General features: G+C 40.2%; 1 protein-coding gene across 3 annotated transcripts in view; it reads left to right on the forward strand.

Annotated features, from left to right (window-relative positions):
• Window positions 1-231: 231 nt before the first annotated feature.
• rhbdl2 (rhomboid, veinlet-like 2 (Drosophila)) overlaps window positions 232-21,502 on the forward strand; it is a 66,679-nt gene continuing 45,408 nt past the window's right edge. For all 3 annotated transcript variants that reach the window (XM_072548480.1, XM_072548482.1, XM_072548481.1), the window contains exon 1: window positions 232-358. The gene's annotated coding sequence lies outside the window, so the exon portion shown is untranslated. The remainder of the gene's footprint in view (window positions 359-21,502) is intronic.

A 21,502-nucleotide genomic window follows, 5' to 3' on the forward strand; every position in this document is an offset into this window, starting at 1 on the left:
AATATTGTTCTATGTCTTCCCTTTCTGTTGATTAACATTTGGAGGCTTTTTTTTGTTGAAAGCTACTTCCTCCTGACAGTACAGAGGCGTTTTGCTTGGGTGACATTTCATAATTGACAGCTCAAACGGCCTCTGCTAATCTCCCTGGGCCTGGCTCCGCCGTATGTACCAATCAGTTTGGTCCAGGCGGGTGAGCAAAACGTTTACAAATAAGCCAAACGATCGGAAAGACTCCAGCGAATTTGTGGAGAGCAGCCAGTGGGCACTGGGTTGAAATTCACTGCGATATCTCGTTCGAGAGCGTCAGACTGGGTCTCCTTGACAAAATAATTTGAAGATCAACGAGTACCTTGTCCAGGTAAACAAACTTGAGTTCAACCTGCTTCCTTCATAGGCGGTAAAGCCGTTCAGCATTTCTCCTTCTTTGCACAGCGTTATTCTTTCGAAGCGTCGTGAAAGAATCTTGCCTAGATTGTGATAATCTTATTCATTATTCTGGGAACGAAAGAAAATAAATCATAGGATATTAGAGTTGGGAGACAGTTTACTCTAGTCTGGCTTCTTGAATTAAAAATACCTTTTTTTGTAAACAATACGGATTTTATTTAAAGTTCCAATCTGATGGCTAGCTCCCCTGGCTCAGATTTATTTTGTTATACTGATAACAGAAAAAGTTTTTAAAAAAAGGCAACCGATGCCTTTCGCCCAGTGGAACAAAAGCGAATGGTCACAAGTGAACACACTAGACAAAGCCGGATTTGTTCCTGTTTTTGGAAGCCTGTGTATAGTCTGCAACGAAATGATAACGTGAAATATCATCAAAAGCTGCAACGTGCTAAAAGTAAACTTCCTTAAAACTATAAAAAGATGATTTCTCACGTCCTCATAAGTTTTTTGGATTTGAAACCCGTTCACCCAGGCCTTTCTCGTATTTTAGCATTTTCCTCTCTCCTGGAATCTTTTATTCCTTTCCTTGATGGGAATTGTTTGCTCAAGTGTCTATTTTAATAGGCGTAAGTTTTGAAAAGTTTTTTTTAAAAAAACATAGTATGAGAGATATTCAGAAACAAAGGTACAAAAGAGAGAATTTCAGAAAGAAACCCCAAAGCAGCCAAGGCATTGTTGCCAATGGTGAACCGAATAGGACAGAAAAGGGCTGCATCAGGAGAAGAGGATATAGGGCTGCAGCAGATAAAGAATGAGGTGGGAGTTGAATATTTTGGAAATTTGAGGTTTGTGTAGATGAGAAGGGAACAAGACAATAGTTGAGGAGGACTTACTGTGACTACCGATTAGTTTTGAAGAACATGAAGTAGTTAAGCTGAGGAGTGACAGACAAAGGTAAGGTTTCTGCAGTAAAGGAGCTGTGGTTGGGCCAGAAGCTAAGTTGCAGTGAGGAAGCAAATAGTTCTGCGCCATTGAAAAGTGTTCCATGTAATACTTAAAACTACAACTTTCCAAAATCTTTATTTACATAAAATGAAATCAGAAGTCACAAGCCATAGGTTATTAAGGTATTGTTTTATATCTCTTTTCATAAAAAAAACTATCTTTTGAGTTACTCAACATACAGAGTCCATCAAGAAAATAAGCATGAACATGAATGTATTCTTTTTTTCATGAGATCAAATTTTGTCTGTTCTTACACATGCATTGCAGAAAATCTTTAAAGCATTCAGGTCTGCTAATTGGTACATTTGAGTTGTGTTTGAGAATAGACTATTATCAGAATAATAATAGTCCACTTGTTGCTGAGTTCTCATTACCACGATGAGTGTTGTTGTCATTGTGTCTGGGTTAATGCATTTGTTGGTGAATGATTGACTGATAGTCATTTAGATCCAAGTTTAGTTGGAAAAATCTGCTTAAACAGTAGACCATAAGACCATAAGACATAGGAGTGGAAGGAAGGCCATTCGGCCCATCGAGTCCACTCCGCCATTCAATTATGGCTGATGGGCATTTCAACTCCACTTACCCGCATTCTCACCATAGCCCTTAATTCCTTGTGACGTCAAGAATTTATCAATCTCAGCCTTGATGACATTTAGCGTCCCGGCCTCCACTGCACGCCGCGGCAATGAATTCCACAGGCCGACCACTCTCTGGCTAAAGAAAGGTCTCCGCATTTCTGTTCTGAATTTACCCCCTCTAATTCTAAGGCTATGTCCACGGGTCTTAGTCTCCTCACCTAACGGAAACAATTTCCTAGCGTCCACCCTTTCCAAGCCATGTATTATCTTGTAAGTTTCTATTAGATCTCCCCTTAATCTTCTAAACTCCAATGAATATAATCCCAGGATCCTCAGCTGTTCCTCGTATGTTAGACCTACCATTCCAAGGATCCGTGTGAATCTCCGCTGGACATGCTCCAGTGCCAGCATGTCCTTCCTGAGGTGTGGGGACCAAAACTGGATGCAGTACTCCAAATGGGGCCTAACCAGAGCTTTATAAAGTCTCAGTAGCACAACGGTGCTTTTATATTCCAACCCCCTTGAGATAAATGACAACATTGCATTCGCTTTCTTAATCACAGACTCAACCTGCATGTTTACCTTTAGAGAATCCTCGACTAGCACTCCCAGATCCCTTTGTACTTTGGCTTTATGAATTTTCTCACCTTTTAGAAAGTAGTCCATGCCTGTATTCTTTTTTCCAAAGTGCAATACCTTGCATTTGCTCACATTGAGTTCCATCAGCCATTTCCTGGACCACTCTCCCAAACTGTCTAGATCCTTCTGCAGCCTCCCCACTTCCTCAGTACTACCTACCTGTCCACCTAACTTCGTATCATCGGCAAACTCCTCTAGAATGCCCCAGTCCCTTCATCCAAATCATTAATATGTAACGTGAACAGCTGCGGCCCCAACACTGAACCCTGTGGGACATCACTTGTCACCGGCTGCCATTCCGAAAAAGAACCTTTTATCCCAACTCTCTGCCTTCTGTCAGACAGCCAATCGTCAATCCATCCCAGTAGCTCACCTCGAACACCATGGGCCCTCACCTTGCTCAGCAGCCTCCTGTGTGGCTCCTTATCAAAGGCCTTTTGGAAGTCTAGATAGACCACATCCACTGGGTTTCCCTGGTCTAACCTACTTGTCACCTCTTCAAAGAATTCCAACAGGTTTGTCAGGCATGACCTCCCCTTACTAAATCCATGTTGACTTGTTCTAATCCGACCCTGCTCTTCCAAGAATTTAGAAACCTCATCCTTAATGATGGATTCTAGAATTTTACCAACAACCGTGGTTAGGCTAATTGGCCTATAATTTTCCATCCTTTGTCTTGATCCTTTCTTGAACAAGGGGGTTACAGCAGCGATCTTCCAATCATCTGGGACTTTCCCTAACTCCAGTGACTTTTGAAAGATCTCAACCAACGCCTCTGCTATTCCCTCAGCCACCTCCCTCAGAACTCTAGGATGTAGCCCATCGGGTCCAGGAGATTTAACAATTTTAAGACCTTATACCTTTTCTAGCACTTTCTCTTTTGTAATGGCAACCATACTCAACTCAGCCCTCTGACTCCCTTTAATTGTTCGGATATTACTCATGTCTTCCACTGTGAAGACTGACGCAAAGTACTTATTAAGTTCTCCAGCTATTTCCTTATCTCCCATCACTAGGCTTCCAGCATCAGTTTGTAGTGGCCCAATGTCTACTTTTGCCTGTCGTTTGTTTCTTATGTATTGAAAGAAACTTTTACTATCATTTCTAATATTACTGGCTAGCCTACCTTCATATTTGATCCTCTCCTTCATTATTTCTCTCTTTGTTATCCTCTGTTTGTTTTTGTAGCTTTCCCAATCTTCTGATTTCCCAGTGCTCTTGGCCACTTTATAGGATCTCTCTTTTTCTTTAATCCATTTCCTGACTTCCTTTGTCAGCCATGGCTGTCTAATCCCTCCCCGGATAATCTGTATTTTCTTGGGGATGAACCTCTGTACAGTGTCCTCAATTATACCCACAAACTCCTGCCATTTTTGCTCTACTGTCTTCTCCGCTAGGCTCTGCTTCCAGTCTATTTTTGTCAGTTCCTCTCTCATGCCCTCATAATTACCTTTATTTAAGTGTAACACCATTGCATCCGATTTTGCCTTCTCTCTTTCAAACTGCAGACTGAACTCTACCATATTATGATCGCTGCTTCCTAAGTGTTCCCTTACTTTAAGATTTTTTATTAAGTCTGGGTCATTACATAGCTCTAGGTCCAAAATAGCCTGCTCCCCTTGTGGGGTCCATGACAAGCTGTTCCAAAAAGCCATCCTGTAAGCATTCCATGAATTCCCTTTCTTTGGATCCACTGGCAACATTATTTACCCAGTCCACCTGCATATTGAAGTCTCCCATGATCACCGTGACCTTGCCTTTCTGACATGCCTTTTCTATTTCCTGGTACATGTTGCACCTCTGGTCCTGACCACTGTTAGGAGGTCTGTACCATAACTCCCATTATGGTTTTTTTGCCTTTGTGGTTCCTCAATTCCACCCACACAATCTCCACATCATCCGACGCTATGTCATTCAGTGCCATAGATTTAATTTTGTTCTTAACTAACAAGGCCACCCCGCCCCCTCTGCCCACCTCCCTGTCTCTTCAATAAGTTGAAAATCCTTGGATGTTTAACTGCCAGTCCTGACCCCCCTGCAACCACGTCTCTGTGATGCCTACCACAGCACAATCATTCACGATGATCTGTGCCATTAGTTCATCTGCTTTGTTACGAATGCTACGAGCATTCAGGTAAAGTGCCTTAATGCTGACTTTCTTATCATTAGAGATATTGGAAGTCATAAGATGTCCTAAGTTATGCTTCCTTTTTGCTGCATTCCCAGTCTGCCTCAAGGTTAAATCCGCCTGCATACATGCTATCCTCCTGCTTATCTTTCCATTTAACTCCATAATCCCTGTCGCTTTTACTTTCCCTTCCCCCCAACTCAGAAGTTTAAAGTCCTACTGACCACCCTATTTATCCTCTTCGCTCGAACATTGGTACCTGATCGGTTCAGGTGGAGACCATCCCAATGGTACAGATCCCCCCAGTTCCAAAACTGATGCCAATGCCCCATGAAGTGGAATCCCTCTTTCCCACACCAATCCCTTAGCCACGTGTTTACTTGCCTAATTTTCTTATCCCTGTGCCAATTGGCACGTGGCTCGGACAGTAATATGGAGATTATGACCCTTGAGGACCTGTACTTCAATTTCCTTCCTTCCAGTAACACTTTCCCCAGTTGAATGTGGAACATCTACAGATCTAACAATAGATCTGGTTGTTCACTTTCTCCTCGTATGATTTGACAACTGATCTACACAGGTTACAGATTGCCAAGTGGACTGCCATTTATTGATTGTTTTGAACGCCTGGCTCTCCAACTCTCAGCTCTAGCCATGATCTGGTAAGTTTATTTTTCAAAGTTATTTATCTTGGATCTGATCACTTACTCCTTCTGCTACTTCTGGCTTCATTTTTTTTGTACGCTGTTGAAAGAATAGTCTGATGTGGTGCAACATTGGTTCCTGGACTTGGACTACTTTCCATACTTTCAGGTGATGTATTTCTGAATTGTTTAGATTGAAGTGCACAAGTCAATCTTATCTTTGGATTAGATTGAAATGTACAAATTTGGATCTATTCTTTTGCATCTTTACTTTTGATTATCCCATTGGCAATTTTCACCACTGCCTCAACATTTTCATTTGGTTTGGAGATGATGGGAAATTCAGAAACATACACAATTATTTAGGAGTGTCTGAAGTATTCACCTGTGCATTAAGGGACTTGTAATTCATCATAACCTTAAGGATATCATGACAATTGGAGTGTGCTTTCAGGCACTCTGCAGTTGAATTGATAAAAGAGAGGTTGAAAAACATCCATGAGAATCATCAACGAATTAAGTCCAAACAAAGACAAGAGAAGTGATCTACTGGCCAAACATAACCAATGAGATTTAAGGACTACATCAGCCAATGCAGTGCTTATAATGAGCATCAAGCTAAGCAAGTTAAAGAGCCCATCATGACTTATCACATTCCAGATATAGCATGAATGAATCTTGGAGTAGAACTTTTTACTCTCTCTGGAACAGTACCGTTCACTGAATACATACCTTGTGAAAGATGGCAGGGCCAGCAAGATAGGTAGTGTTTGGACTCCTGGGCCCATCCACTCCAAACAGATCACTTGCTGTCTTCTCTCATTACACTTCCTGTCTTTTGTTTTCTTCATCTTCAGAATGTGACATTTTGGGGAGAGCAGCTGGTGAGTTGGCTCAGGGCTCAGGGCTCAGGACCTGTGGCAGAACGAAGATAGACCCTCTTTCAGCTATATGTTTTTATTCTTAAGCTATTAAAAATGGCACCAGATTGTGGCAACAGTTGAAGCTTTTCATTGTATTTTACTGTGCTGTCATTGTGGAGTACAAGCGAGAGTAAATCATCATCATTCATCAGCATCATTCACTACTGCTCAGACCACTGGAAGTCTCTTCTGGTAGTGCGGCACTACTAATCCAAGCTAGTTTCAGCTGAAATATTGGAATTTTTCTGTGTCCATTATCTGGAGTTGCATATCTTCTTTCTTTTTGTTGTATGAACTCTTAACTCAGTTTTCCTCGTGAGATAAGTGTCACTCCATTATTCAGCTTGACTTTCTCTTCAATGGTTTCATTGTCAGATTTCCATCTTGAGCATCTTCAGACAGGCCTGTAGGTGTTGAATGTTGCACGTAGCACTCGTGTTTCTCTAATGCTGCACATTCAGTTGAAGCTTTCATTGTGCAGTTATTATTCTAAAAGGTACAAACCATTTGTTTTGGTCTTGAAACTTTGTGGGGCACAATCATTGGCCAACGTCTCTGCAACAGCCATTGTTATAGTTTTGCTTTTCTTCTTTCTAGCAAAATACTCACGTGCAGAGTTGTTTCAGATTCTTGTAAAATATTATGCTCCCCATGTTGGACATGATTTTTCTTTTGGGTAGAGTCCTCCACAGTACTAACATCCATTGAATGCTGTGTGATGCAGAACTGCCATGGAGTTTCTGAATCTGTTAGATCATGAAGACACTGCTTCTCCAAACGCCTCAAGCATTATACAATCTGGAATTGATTTCCCAAGCAATCAGTGCTTATCTGTTTTGCTATGTGAACTTAGTTAAAAATCAAACAAAACTAGGTTATAGTCCAACAGGTTTATTTGGAAGTACTAACTTTTGGAGCGCTGCTCCTTTGTAAGGTAGCTAGTGAACTTAAACCAACCCCTGGGTCTTTCATTTCTGTGGATGTCTTTAAAGCCATTTTTATTTTCTTGCATTATTTTTGGTGAAACTTAAGTTTGGTGGTTAACTGCAAAATTCTCATAACGCTCAGATGTCCAACTGAGTTTAAAGTCTTTGAAATTCCAATACCAAGAGGACTTTTTACTTCACCTTATATTTACTTCTTTCATTCCAATTACTTCCCTTAAGATTATATATAATCTTTCAACATTATGGTCATGACTGTTGATGCTCAAAATTCTACAAAGATTGATTATCCTACCTTGGCATTACTCAGCAGACTTATGGATGCATAAAACTTGTTATCGGAAAGATTCAGATAAAATTATTACTGTACTGCATTATTGAATGGAACATTCTAAAACTACTCAACAATGCTTAATAGTTTTGCAAATATTCATTACATTGTAAGGGATGAAAACTTGCTGATGATATTAATGGATGCACACTTAACCCTAAAGCATTGGTGAGATCCTCAATCCATTACATAACATAAATATCTAATTAAATATCTATCAGGAAATAAAAGCACTTATTTTATAAACTACATTAGTACATAATTTAAAATTTAATGTTAATTTGAATCTTGGTCACCATTCACTGCACATGCTTAAAAAAACTTGAAATTAGCAGATAAGAAAATATCAGTTGACCAGTCAAACCTGCCCTATATTCAGGATGCCCAGACATAATGGCTACATGCTTCCTATCCTCTCCACCATGGCCTTGTGATCTAGTGGCATAAAACTTTATATAAGTATATAAATGCTGATAATGGAAAAGCTAGCATTAACTATTGTTCTCCAAACACCTCAAGCAATTGAAATCAGTCTAGGAATTACAGTAACCACATGCACATTATCTTCTGCTTTGTCTGATATCATCTCTGTTCCAGGGAGTATAGTTCCAGGGAGTGTATGTCCAGGTCCCAGATGAGGACATGCAGAGTCAGCATACATTGGACAAATCAACAATGCATTCCAGAGGTTTATCTCTTTTCAAAATGATTCATATGATCATTTATTAGGAAAAGAAGAACGGTGTATGATCTAACCTAGTGCAACAATAACTGCATTTATAATTGTTTGGTAGTACAGAACTTGAGTATTGCTGAAAAAGTCACACATTCTGTTGAAACTTTTTGCCTTGCATGTATTGGGACAGTTCATGAGAAATACCAAAATAAAGGGAAAATAAATTATGCTGTATGCGAGGAGAATGCTGATTGGCTGGCTAGTGGATTCAGATGAGAGAGGTGATGCCATGTAGAATGTATCAGTTAGTGATGACTGAAGGTCGACTGCCAATCTGTTTAAACTTAAATAAAGTGTGGCAGTTAGCTGCCAGTCATCATTGATTGGTGCATTCACAACGCACCACCATTATCCATAAAAGTACACTTTCTAGCCAATAAGCACTTTTCTTTTATTATCTGTAGTGTTTTTCTTTACTTTGATATATTTTGCAATTCACCCTGATGAATGCTTGACACACTGCATTAGTATGTGATCATGATACAATAGAATATTCCAATGTGTTTCACAAGTGTTAGCAAACAACATTCATGTAATTTTATATAACAACAAAGTTTGTTACTAGGCTTTTTAAAGAGAAATTAAGCCAAATGACCAAAATTTGATCAAATAAATGGGTTTTAAGGAGTATCATTTAGGAAGGAGGATAAGTAGAGAGGTGTACACACTTAGGGAGGGAATTTTGCAGCTTAGTGCATTGATGGCTGAAGGCACAATTCTGCTGTGTTTAAAATCAAGAATGTTTAAGAAATCATAATTTGCACAGAAAGTGATATCAGAGGGTTATAAGGTTGGATGAGGTTAGGGATGAGGACAAGGACGAGCAAATTCATGGAGGATTTTGGAAGGAAGGATACAAATTTTAAAATTGAGACATTTTAATTGGGAGTCAGTATAGATAGATGAATGGAACTTGATGTGAGTTAAGGTATGGGCTTGAGTTTAGAATGACTTAAAGTTTGCAAAGGTTCCAACTAGTGAGGTTAATCTGAACCATATTCCATATTCAAATATGGTATAGATGAATGTTTCCGTGACAGAAAAGCTGAGGTAAGGGCTGAGTTTGTCAAAGAATTGGAAATAGGTTGTCCAATGATGGTATGGCTGTATACAAATAATGATTAATTTAGATGCACGTCCTCTGATCTTCACATATTTGTCAAATTGAAATAATTTACAAAGGTGCGCAATATAAAGCCCTTCCATAATTTTATGTACCTTTATGACTTTGCCTCTAAATTTAAGCTGTTTTAAAACATATAAATCCAGGTCTTTAAGCTTATCTGAGTACTATGCATTCTTTGAGCTGAGAATAAATTTCATATCTCTCCTTTTGAACTTTTTCAAGGCCAACACATAATTACCTGGGAGGAATAAACTGGGTGGAGAACTGCAGAATGTTCACAACAGTGGCTGTTGTTCAATGGCGGGCTGCAATTATCCTTGCCAAACTAGTTTTGTGTTCAGCATTCAATAGTCACTAGTTGGTTAATAATTTTGTGACAAAGGTAACTCTACAACATGGTTTGCATAGGACACAGTAGATTCTTGTTTCAAAATGTTATTGAATACTTATGGCAAAAGTAGGGAACTAAAGGCACATTTGCTGCATAGTAAACTTAGTCTAAACTACTTTTCTCTTTGTAATTAGTGTATATGTTTTAGACTGTAATTTACTCATGCAGACTGAATGGCACCCTGCAGCCAATGGAAATTTAATTCCTATCTCTGTGGCAATTACTGTCTGAAACAGGAAGTCAACTCCAAACATATTTCTATTACACAACTTAACTGCAGTAATTAAAAAGCTACCAAGACTCTGTCATTTATTCTGTGGTCTGGAAAATATTGGACTAATTGTACCATTAAGTATTTTTTTCGAGAATTTCAGGGTGGCTCTTATTTTGCAATGTGAAATTGGGCTGAGATTGTCCTGGCTGAGAATTGGAGTAACTGAATGGTAACAGCAAAAGTAAAGAAAACGTGGAAAGAAAAAAATGACAACAAAACAACTTGTTTTTGCTTAAAACAGTATGATGTTTGATAAAGTCATTCTTTGTCTGCATACAGTGACTTTAAATATTTGGAAATAGGAGAAATCAGTCATGATCTAACATGAGGGAACAAATAGATAGACAAACTGAGATTTTCCTAATTTATCACTGATGATTGAACAATAATTAAAAAGGAGAATTCCAAAAAGAGATTGTATGTGATTATGAGAACAAGTGTGTTGATGGTCTAACACATCTCAGGACTTACAGAAACTAATGGAAGATGTGATGCCTGTGATAAGGAATAAAGTGGAGCTTGGAAAGGAGGTTTGATTATGAGAGGAAGGGAACAGTAGCTGAGGCAGCTGAACTGGACTCCATCTTAAACCCCAATGCTAACCTGGCTTACTTATTGGAAATAAGGCAGAGTTGAGTCTATTGCCAGTGTTAGACATTATCTAGTTTTATGTTCCAGTTAAGTCATTAGAGAATAAAATTGATGGGATCGACCCAAACCCCTCCCATTCACTGGATAGATCAGGTGAAAGTTCAGGCTTTCTTGACAATGTCTCTGAGCTGCTCAGACTTGTTGAAGGTAAGTTTTGTAGACAGGAGTGGAGGAAAGTGTTTTCAAGAAAAAGTGATCAGTAGGATAATTATTATAGGGGCAATCCTCATTCTCAGGATGATCCTGGAGTTTTGAGCAAATTTGGCAGAAGACATCAAGGCCCAATAGCACTGATGAGAATGACCAGGATAGGATAAAGAAAATAATCTATTGGACAAGGATATTTGTGCGACCTTGTCTGTAATTAAGCACAAAGAAGTGGAGAGATTGTATCACACAGTGCACGGATGGTTTGACAGAATATGAGCAGCAGAGTTTCTATGAAGGGAGAGATTTAGCATGAAAAGGTCAACCATAAGAGCAGAGTAGAATGGGCAAAGTGAGTTGAAATAATGATTAAAAGAGCAGATAAATGATATTTGCTCAACATAGAGGCTGAAGGAGCAATGGTAAGAGGTTGGCTTGGTAAGAGATTTGACTTAGGATTTTGCAGAAAATAAGGATTGGAAAGAGGACAGAAGAAGAAAAGGATAGCGAGGGGACATATGCTGAAAGGAGAAGGTGCTAAAAGAGTAGGGTGAGAGATCACAGGGTAGCTTTGGTAATGTAGACCTTATCACCACTATGATGGTTTCAGTGAGACAAATGATGGGTGTATACCCAAATGAAAGGATTGAGCCTGTTGTGAGATAATACTACCTATCAGCCATGAGATTATAGGGCCTTGTGGTATTATCGCTGGACTCCTAATCCAGAGACTGAGGTAATATTCTGGCGACCTGGGTTTGAATCTTCCAATGGCAGACGGTTGAATTTGAATTCAATAAAAATCTAGAATCAAGAGCCTGTGATAACCAGGAATCCATTGTCAATTGTTGGAAAAAAAACATCTGGTTCACTAATGTCCAGTATGGAAGGAAACTGCTGTCCTTACCTGGTCTGGCCTACATGCGACTCCGGACCCACAGCAATGTGGCTGACTGTTAGCTGCCCAGGCAATAAATGCTGGTTATCCAGCAACGCCCTCATCCTGTGAATGTGTAAAAAACATTTGATGCTACCAGTAACACAACAGTAAAGGATGGCAGGATCTGTACTCATCAATCAGTGACTATTCTGGAGGGTAATTTTGAGAAGGGCAGTGATAGCTGGAAGTGCCTGCATTATCAGTTGTGGATGGAGCATTTGAGGCAGGAAGGAGATTCAGAACATTAGTTCTGCCCCACAGTAGACAAACTGAATGGGGCAGCCGGCAAGAGATGTTAATGTAGCAAGCAGCTAAGAAGGTGATTGAAGTCAATCAATTAATTAATTGACTGGGTAGGTGGAAAGGGGGTCCATGGAAGTAGCTGCAAGACTGAGTACGTTTATTTAAAAAAACGCTTTCCACAAAGAAAGTTGTCTTGACTTTTATCTCACTGACAGGCCTGGATCAGATAAACATTTGTAGTGAAGATGGTTGGGCGAATGAAAAGATTGGAAATGAAAAACTCCTTTCAGACAGAAGATTGCATTTTGAGTTACCTTGGAGGCAAATGGCTGAAACCAAGTGCAAAGTGTTTGGATATAATTTCCCACCAATGTTTTGTGAAACTGAACGTTACAACCATTGAAAAATGAAGTTTACATGTGGACGTGGGTTAGGTATTTACTGAGGTAGAAGCAATGGATGTCCTTGGCACTGTCACTTTTTACTAAAAGCAAGATCAATTGTAAAGCACTTGCCAAGCTAATGGCTCAACGTGAGCAAAGTTTGGAAATTCTGTAAAATTCTAAGAAAAATGACGGATTAAACGTGGTCAGGTTTTGATAAATTTAGTAAGCAGAATGGATATTTTATAGACTTTAACAGTTTATATGCAAGATTGCAACAATTCTACTTGTAGATCACTGACATCTACTCTGAATTGTTGGACTGTGTTAAGGTGTCAAATATAAAAACATGCTTTTGGAACAGATGTCAAAGACCTTCAAAAATGTCCTGTGAAAACATTCATGGCTCAAATGGGGCATTCACTAGCAACACACAGAATGGAGGATTTGATGGGTGCAGCAATGAAAGACAATCCAGTTAGAGGCCTGTAGCATCAATACAAAAAGAGAATCATTGCTAAAACAGCTGAGGTTAGAGATACCTCTGGCAATTATGACCAAAAACAGAAAATGTAACAGAAGAATAATCCCCAGGAATACCCAGGGTCTGGTCAACTGTTTTTTTCAGCTGTGAAGAAAAATGCCATGATGCAATGAATGGTCTTAAATGGAATAAAATGGTTTTTGAAATTACACAAAACATGAAAGGTTTGAGAAGATAGTGAGACTGATCAGACATTGGGAATTGTACTTATCACAAGAATCTTCAACCTAGTGCTGAATGTTTTTGTTGCAGAATCATCTAATTGCACTACACTGGAGTATGGATATACGTGGAGTGAATTGGTTAAAATGTTTCCTAGCTTACATAAAAAATGAAAACTGAAGTAAGTTTAAGAAATTTGAGAGTTCCAATTGCTTCAGGTTTGGGGATGACAGTATGCCGACACCCTGAAAAAAAGAGTGGTGATTCCCTGAAACATAGCTGGGGATTAACCATTTTATCAGCGAGGCATGATGTCAAGTGAAATACCCTTATTGTTGAGCAGTCTGTCAATGAAAAAGGCTTTCACAAACTGGAGCTGGAATACAACTAGGCAATTGTCTTTGGGAAATCAGTGGATTTATTGTGTATACAATCCAGCCATTATTTCATTTCTTTAATAGGATCTAACTTGGCAAGTGAAAATATTAAGCAGGTGTTGTTAGCATTAGGAGATAGGAATTTAATGGGAAAAAAAAATTATTTTCAAACTCTGCTGCAGTTTGGCCATCGACCTCCTTACAAATTAAAAATCCTATTAAACACTGGTGGAGTAAGCAATGATGATTACAATGAATTTAAAGAAGAGATCAGCAATACATGTAACAGATTTTTTAAAAATAAATAGGAAAATATCGAATGGAATGGTTGGAGCGACAGTTAGAGACAATGAGGAATTCACAAGGGCAAGGGATGTGATGGATGGCAGGTATAGGAAGGGAGAAAAGTCGCAGATACAGTCACATAGATGGGTTAACTCCAGGAAAGGTAAGAGAGGTGGCAGGTAGTGCAGGAGTCTTCTGTGCCATCCCCATTTCAAACAAGTATGCTGTAATGGAAAATGTAGGGGGTGATGGATTCTCAGGGGAATGTAGCACAAGCAGCCAAGTTTCTGGTATTGAGACTGGCTCTAATGTAATCAGGGGTACGTCGGGTTCCAAGAGATCGATTGTGTTAGGGGACTCTCTAGTCCAATGTACATACAGATGTTTCTGTGGCCAGCAGCGAAAAATCAGAATGGTCTGTTGGCTTCCTGAAGAAGGACTTATGCCCGAAATGTCGATTCTCCTGCTCCTTGGATGCTGCCTGACCTGCTGCGCTTTTCCAGCAACACATTTTTCATCTCTGATCTCCAGCATCTGCAGTCCTCACTTTCTCCTCCCTGGTGCCAGGGTCAAGGATGTCTCAGAGAAGGTGCAGAATGTTCTTAAAGGGGAGAGGGCCCATCAGGATGTAATTGTACACATTTGAACCGACATAGGAAGAGAAAAGGTTGAGATTCTGAAGGGAGAATACACAGAGTTAGGCAGGAATTTAAAAAGGAGATCCTCGGAAGTAGTAATATCTGGATTACTCCCAGTGCTCTGAGCTAGTGAGGGCAGTAATAGGAGGATAGAGCGGATGAATACATGGCTGAGGAGCTGGTGTATGGGAGAAGGATTCACATTTTTGGATCATTGGAATCTCTTCTGGGGTAGAAGTGATTTGTACAAGAAGGACAGATTGCACCTAAATTGGAAGGGGACTAATATACTGGCAGGGAGATTTGCTGGAGCTGCTTGGGAGGATTTAAACTAGTAAGGTGGGGGCGCTGGGGAACGTTCAAGGGAATAGTGAAGAAAGAGATCAATCTGAGATTGGTACAGTTGATAAAAGAAGCAAGTTAAACAATCAGGGCAGGCAGAGACAAAGCAGAGAACAAGGTAGGAATGATAAAGTAAACTGCATTTATTTCAATGCAAGGGGCCCAACAGGGAAGGCAGATGAATTCAGGGCATGGTTAGGAACATGGGACTGGGATATCATAGCAATTACAGAAACATGGCTCAGGGATGGGCAGGACTGCCAGCTTAATGTTCCAGGATACAAATGCTACAGGAAGGATAGAAAGGGAGGAAACAGAGGAGGGGGAGTGGCCTTTTTGATAAGAGATAGCCTTACAAGCTGTGCTGGTGGAGGATATTCCCAGAAATACATCCAGGGATGTTATATGTGTGGAACTGGGAAATAAGAAAGGGATGATCACCTTATTAGGATTGTACTATAGACCCCTTAATAGTCAGAAGGAAATTGAGAAACAAATTTTTAAGGAGATCTCAGTTATCTGTAAGAATAATAGGGTGGTTATGGTAGGGGATTTTAACTTTCCAAACATAGACTGGGACTGCCATAGTGTTAAGGGTTTAGATGGAGAGGAATTTGTTAAGCATGCACAAGAAAACTTTCTGATTCAGTAAATGGATGTAACTACGAGAGAAGGTGCAAAACATGACCTACTCTTGGGAAATAACGCAGGGCAGGTGACTGAGGTGTCAGTGGGGGAGCACTTTGGGGCCAGTGACCATAATTCTATTCACTTTAAAATCATGATGGAAAAGGATAGACCAGATCTAAAAGTTAAAGTTTTAAATTGGAGAAATGCCAATTTTGATGATATTGGGTAAGAACTTTCAAAAACTGAGTGGGGGCAAATGTTCACAGGTAAAGGGACGGCTGGAAAATGGGAAGCCTTCAGGAATGAGATAACGAGAGTCCAGAGAAAGTATATTCCTGTCAGGGTGAAAGGAAAGGCTGGTAGGTATAGGGAATGCTGGATGACTAAAGAAATTGAAGGTTTGGTTAAGAGAAAGAAGAAAGCATATGTCAGGTATAGACAGGATAGATCAAGTGAATCCTTATAAGAACATAAAGGCAGTAGGGGTATATTTAAGAGGGAAATCAGGAGGGCAAAAAGGGAACATTTGCTTTGGCAAATAGAGTTAAGGAGAATCCAAAGGGTTTTAACAAATACATTAGGGACAAAAGGGTAACTAGGGAGAGAAGAGGGCCCCTCAAAGATCAGCAAGGCAGCCTTTGTGTGGAGCCGCGAAAGATGGGGGAGATACTAAACAAGTATTTTGCATCAGTGTTTACTGTGGAGAAGGACATGGAAGATATAGAATGTGGGGAAATAGATGGTGAAATCTTGAAAAATGTCCATATTACAGAGGAGGAAGTGCTGGATGTCTTGAAACACATGAAAGTGGATGACTGCCAGGGCCTGATCAGGTGTATTCTGTGGGAAGCTACGGAAGTGATTGCTGGTCCCCTTGCTGAGATATTTGTATCATCGATAGTCACAGATGAGGTGTCGGAAGACAGGAGGTTAACTAACATGGTGCCACTATTTAAGAAAGGTTGTAAGGACAAGCCAGGGAACTATGGACCAGTGAGTCTGATGTCAGTGGTGGGCAAGTTGTTGGAGGGAATCCTGACAGACAGGATATGTATGTATTTGAAAAGGCAAGGACTGATTAGGGATAGTCAACATGACTTTGTGCATGTGAAATCATGTCTCACAAGCTTGATTGACGAAGTAACAAAGAGGATTGATGAGGGCAGAATGGTAGACGTGATCTATATGGACTTCAGTAAGGTATTCGACAAGGTTGCCCATGGGAGATTGGTTAGCAAGGTTAGATTTCATGGAATACAGGGAGAACTAGCCATTTGGATACAGAACTGGCTCAAAGTTAGAAGACAGAGGGTGGTGGTGGAGGGTTGTTTTTCAGATTGGACGCGTGTGACCAATGGAGTGCCACAAGAATTGGTGCTGGGCCCAGCATTTTTCATCATTTATATAAATGATTTGGATGTGAGCTTAAGAGATATAGTTAGTAAGTTTGCAGATGACACCAAAATTGGAGGTGTAGTAGACAGCGACGAAAGTTACCTCATGTTACAAAGGGATCTTGATCAGATGGACCAATGGGCTGAGGACTGGCAAGTGGAGTTTAATTTAGATAAATGCGAGGTGCTGCGTTTTGAGAAAGCAAATCTTAGCAGGACTTATATACTTAATGGTAAGGTCCTAGAGAGTGTTGCTGAACAAAGAGACCTTGGATTGCAGGTTCATTGTTCCTTGAAAGTAGAGTCACAGATAGATAGGATAGTGAAGAAGACATTTGGTATGTTTTCCTGTATTGGTCAGAGTATTGAGTACAGAAGTTGGGAGATCATGGTGTGGCTTTATAGGACATTGGTTAGGCCACCTTTGGAATATTGCATGCAATTCTGGTCTCCTTCCTATTGGAAGGATGTTGTGAAACCTGAAAGGGTTCAGAAATGATTTACAAGGATGTTGCTAGGGTTGGAGGATTTGAGCTATAGGAAGTGATTGATTAGGCTGGGGCTGTTTTCCCTGGAGTGTCGGAGGCCAAGGGGTGACCTTATAGATGTTTATAAAATCATGAGGGGCATGGATAGGGTAAATAGACAAGGTCTTTTTCCTGGGGTGGGAGTGTCCAGAAGTAGACGGCATATGTTTAGTGTGAGACGGGAAAGATATAAAAGAGACATAGGGGCAACTGTTTCATGCCGAGGATGGTGTGCGTGTGGAATGAGCTGCCAGAGGAAGTGGTGGAGGATGGTATAATTGCAACATTTAAAAGGCATCTGGATGGATATATGAACAAGAAGGGTTTGAAGGGATATGGGCCAGGTGCTGGCTGGTGGGACTAGATTGGGTTGGGATATCTGGTCAGCATGGACGAATTGGACTGAAGGGTCTGTTTCCGTGCTGTACATCTCTATGACTCTATAACTCTGTACCATCATGGTCCATAGTTATTCTCCCGTTAGCTAAAGAACAGCCCGATGGTCTGATAAGACTATCGTGACTTCACCTTACGTTTATTACAAAGTAAGATAGAATACGTGCTATCCCTTTACCCCTCTAATCCCATCTCTCTCCTTGTCTTCTAAACATGTTTGAGGTATATAAAGTTAAGAGGAACATAGATAGGGAAATTGGAAGGAACCTTTCCCCGTGATGGAGGGATCACAGACCATGGGACCCAGATTTAAGATAAGGAGCAGGAGGTTTAGACGGGATGTGAGGGAAAATATTTTCATTCAGAGTGGTGTGAATCTAGAACTCACGTGACATCAAGGTATACAAAGGAAATAGACCACAAGTGTAGGAGAATGGGATTAGAACAGTTAGGTAATTGTTAATGACTGGTGTGAATTTGATTGGCCAATAGGTCTTTTTCTACACTGTCAACCTCTATGATCTCATGACATCCAAAAATATATTATTTTGTTTCACTTTTAGATTTTTTCAAACATTGTTTGCATATCTTTAGCACTTTTATTTAAAGGTATGGGGAGTCTGTAAATAGCAAATAGTTAACTAGGTTATTGGGGTTATTTGATTAAATAATTGACTGTAGATGTAAAGGGGAAGCAGGTGGGATTGGTGTATGTAAGAAGGTATAAGTCTGTATAGTGATGAGCTCTACCCAGAAAGAAAGTTGTCTTGATTTCTGTATCACTGACGAGTTTGGATCGAAATTGATGAGAGAAAATGGGATATTTGGGATTGCTATTTGTAGAGAGGCTGTGATGAGTGCTGAACTGGACCTTCTGAGGAAGGCTGAAATGCATAGTAGGAACTTTGTATTTATTCAAGTGGATTTCATGCCAATTGCATGGAAGACTAGGGAGGTGAGGATTAATAATAAGTTTAGACAGCAATCAGGATGAATAAATTGTTAGAAAAGAAAGGAATGAATGTTGACATTGCTTAATTTGTGAAGCGCTCCATATTTTTTGGGTGGCACTTTGGCTCAGTGGTTAGCACTGCTGCCTCACAGCACCAGGGACCCGGTTCGAATTCCAACCTTGGGTGACTGTCTGTGTGGAACTTGCACATTCTCCCTGTGTCTGCATGGGTTTCCTCCGAATGCTCCGGTTTACTCCCACAGTCCAAAGCTCTGCAGGTGAATTGGCCATGCAAAATTGCCCATAATGTTAGGTACTTTTTTCAAAGGGAAATGGGCCTGGGCGGGTTACTTTTCGGAGGTTCGGTGTGGACCTGTTGGGCTGAAGGGCCTGTTTCCACACTGTAGGGAATATAATCTAAGCTTAATGACAGGAAGTGGGAAGGGGGAGAGACTGGAGAGAATGTAAGTGGGAATAGAAGGTCAAAAAAAGAATGAGATGGGAGTGATGGATCTTGGATCCAGACTGGTGTGAATATGAGAGAATGCAGCTGACACAGAAATAGTACAAATTTGGAAAGACATTTCCTGGTAGTAATTATTGGATGTGGAAGAGACGCTGTGAGAGGATCAAAAGAAACAGATGGGAATGGGCAAAGATACCAGAAAGCCAACTCATCATAGAGTGAATATCTTCAGCACAATATGCAGGAAACTGAGCCTGTAGAAATAGACCAAGTATGGAATAGAGGTAGTCTCAGTAAACAGTAAGATTTTGCATGACAGAAACAGTTCAGTTTAGAGAATATACCTTGGTGGGATACTTCACTGGAACTGTTCTCCATGTGATGTTGCAACTTTGCTTTTAGGTTTCCAGTGGACTTGCATTGAATTACTGCAGCATATTTGCAGCTGCTTCACCAACGCCCCTCTCCATAGTCAATGTAAAATGCTACTTTAAGTTGTAAATGTAAATTGGCTCTTATTCAGAAAAAAATAAGTAAACGTTTGTTAGATGCTTCATTTGCTAGATTTTTTAAAAAATTGTTTAGCTGTGAATATAATCTGCAATGAAGTGCGTTGGAGTATAAGCTCCAGTCAAGGGAAATATGTCAATAAGTACTACCCACTTAGTTGGCAAGCATGTCTATAAATTAAGTTAATATGTATTCATGTTTAAATTAGTGTATCTACATCATTAAAAGGAATTTTAGCAACATCTTTTGAAGCTTGGATTATTTTAAGAATTGGTTTTAATAGTCAAAATGTTGGTGCACTGAAGTTATAAGAGGCCTGGTGGCTGAAAATTACATCAAAGATGCTGCTGTGAACAGCTTCACAATTGCAAACTTATACTTGCCTGATTGTTCCAGTTGAAGTAAACAGTGGCTCTAAAGATCAAGTTATTTCTAATTTGCTTACAACACAGGAATCTCAAATGGAAACAGTGACAGAAAGACAATTGCAATGAAGATTATAACAACATTTAGAGACTGATTAGGATTAGTCAACATAGCTTTGTGCATGGGAAATAGTGTCTCACGAACTTGACTGAGTTTTTTGAAGAAGTAATGAAGAGGATTGATGAGGGCAGAGCGATGGGCATGATCTATTTGGACATCAGTAAGGCATTTGACAGGTTCCTCATGGTAGACTGCTTAGCAAGGTTAGATCACATGGAATTCAGGGAGAACTAGCCATTTGGATATAGAACTGGCTGAAAGGGGGAAATAGAGGGTGGTGGTGGAGGGTTGCTTTTCAGACTGAAGGCCTGTGACCAGCGGTGTGCCACAAGGATCGGTGCTGGCTCAATTGCTTCTTGTCATTTACAAAATTGATTTGGATGTGGACAAAGGAGGTTTGATTAGTAAGTTTCTAGATGACATCCAAATTGGAGGTGTAATGGACAACAAAGAAGGTTACCTGAGTGTCTACCAGGATGTTGATCAGATAGGTCAATGGGCCAACGAGTGGCAGATGGAGTTTCGTTTCAATAAATGTGAAGTGCTGCATTTTGGAAAAGCAAATTAGGGCAGGACTTATACACTTAATGGTAAGGTCCTGAGAAGTGTTGCTGAACCAAGACACCTTGGAATACAGGTTCATAGTTCCTTGAAAATGGAATCTCAGGTAGGTAGGATTGTGAAGAAAGCATTTGGTACGCTTGCCTTTATTGGTCAGAGCATTGAGTGTAGGAGGTGGGAGGTCATATTGCAGCTGTACAACACATTGGGTAGACCATTTTTGGAATACTGTGAACAATTCTTGTCTCCCTGCTCTAGGAAAGATGTTGTCAAATTTGAACGGGTTCAGAAAAGATTTGCAAGGATGTCACCAGGGTTGAAGAGTTTGAACTATAAGGAGAGGTTGAATAGGCTGGGGCTATTTACCCTGGAGCATCGAAGGCTGAGGGGTGACCTTATAGAGGTTTATAAAACTATGAGGGGCATGGAAAGGATAAATAGACAAGGTCTTATCCCTGGTTTGAGGGAGTCCAAAAATAGAGGGTATAGGTTTAGTTAGGGTGAGAGGGGAATAATTTAAAATGGACCTAAGTATACATGCAGAGGGTGGTGCATGTATACAATGAGCCACCAGAGGAAGTGGTGGAGGCTAGTACAATGACAACATTTAAAGGCATCTAGATGAGAATATGAATAGGAAAGGTTTAGAGGAATATGGGCCAAATGCTGGCAAATGGAACTAGATTAGTTTAGGATATCTGGTTGGCATGGACATGTTGGACCAAAAGGTCTGTTCCTGTTCTGTACATCTCCATGACT

The sequence above is a fragment of the Chiloscyllium punctatum genome, chromosome 27, assembly GCF_047496795.1.
Source record: "Chiloscyllium punctatum isolate Juve2018m chromosome 27, sChiPun1.3, whole genome shotgun sequence".
Lineage (NCBI taxonomy): Eukaryota > Metazoa > Chordata > Chondrichthyes > Orectolobiformes > Hemiscylliidae > Chiloscyllium > Chiloscyllium punctatum.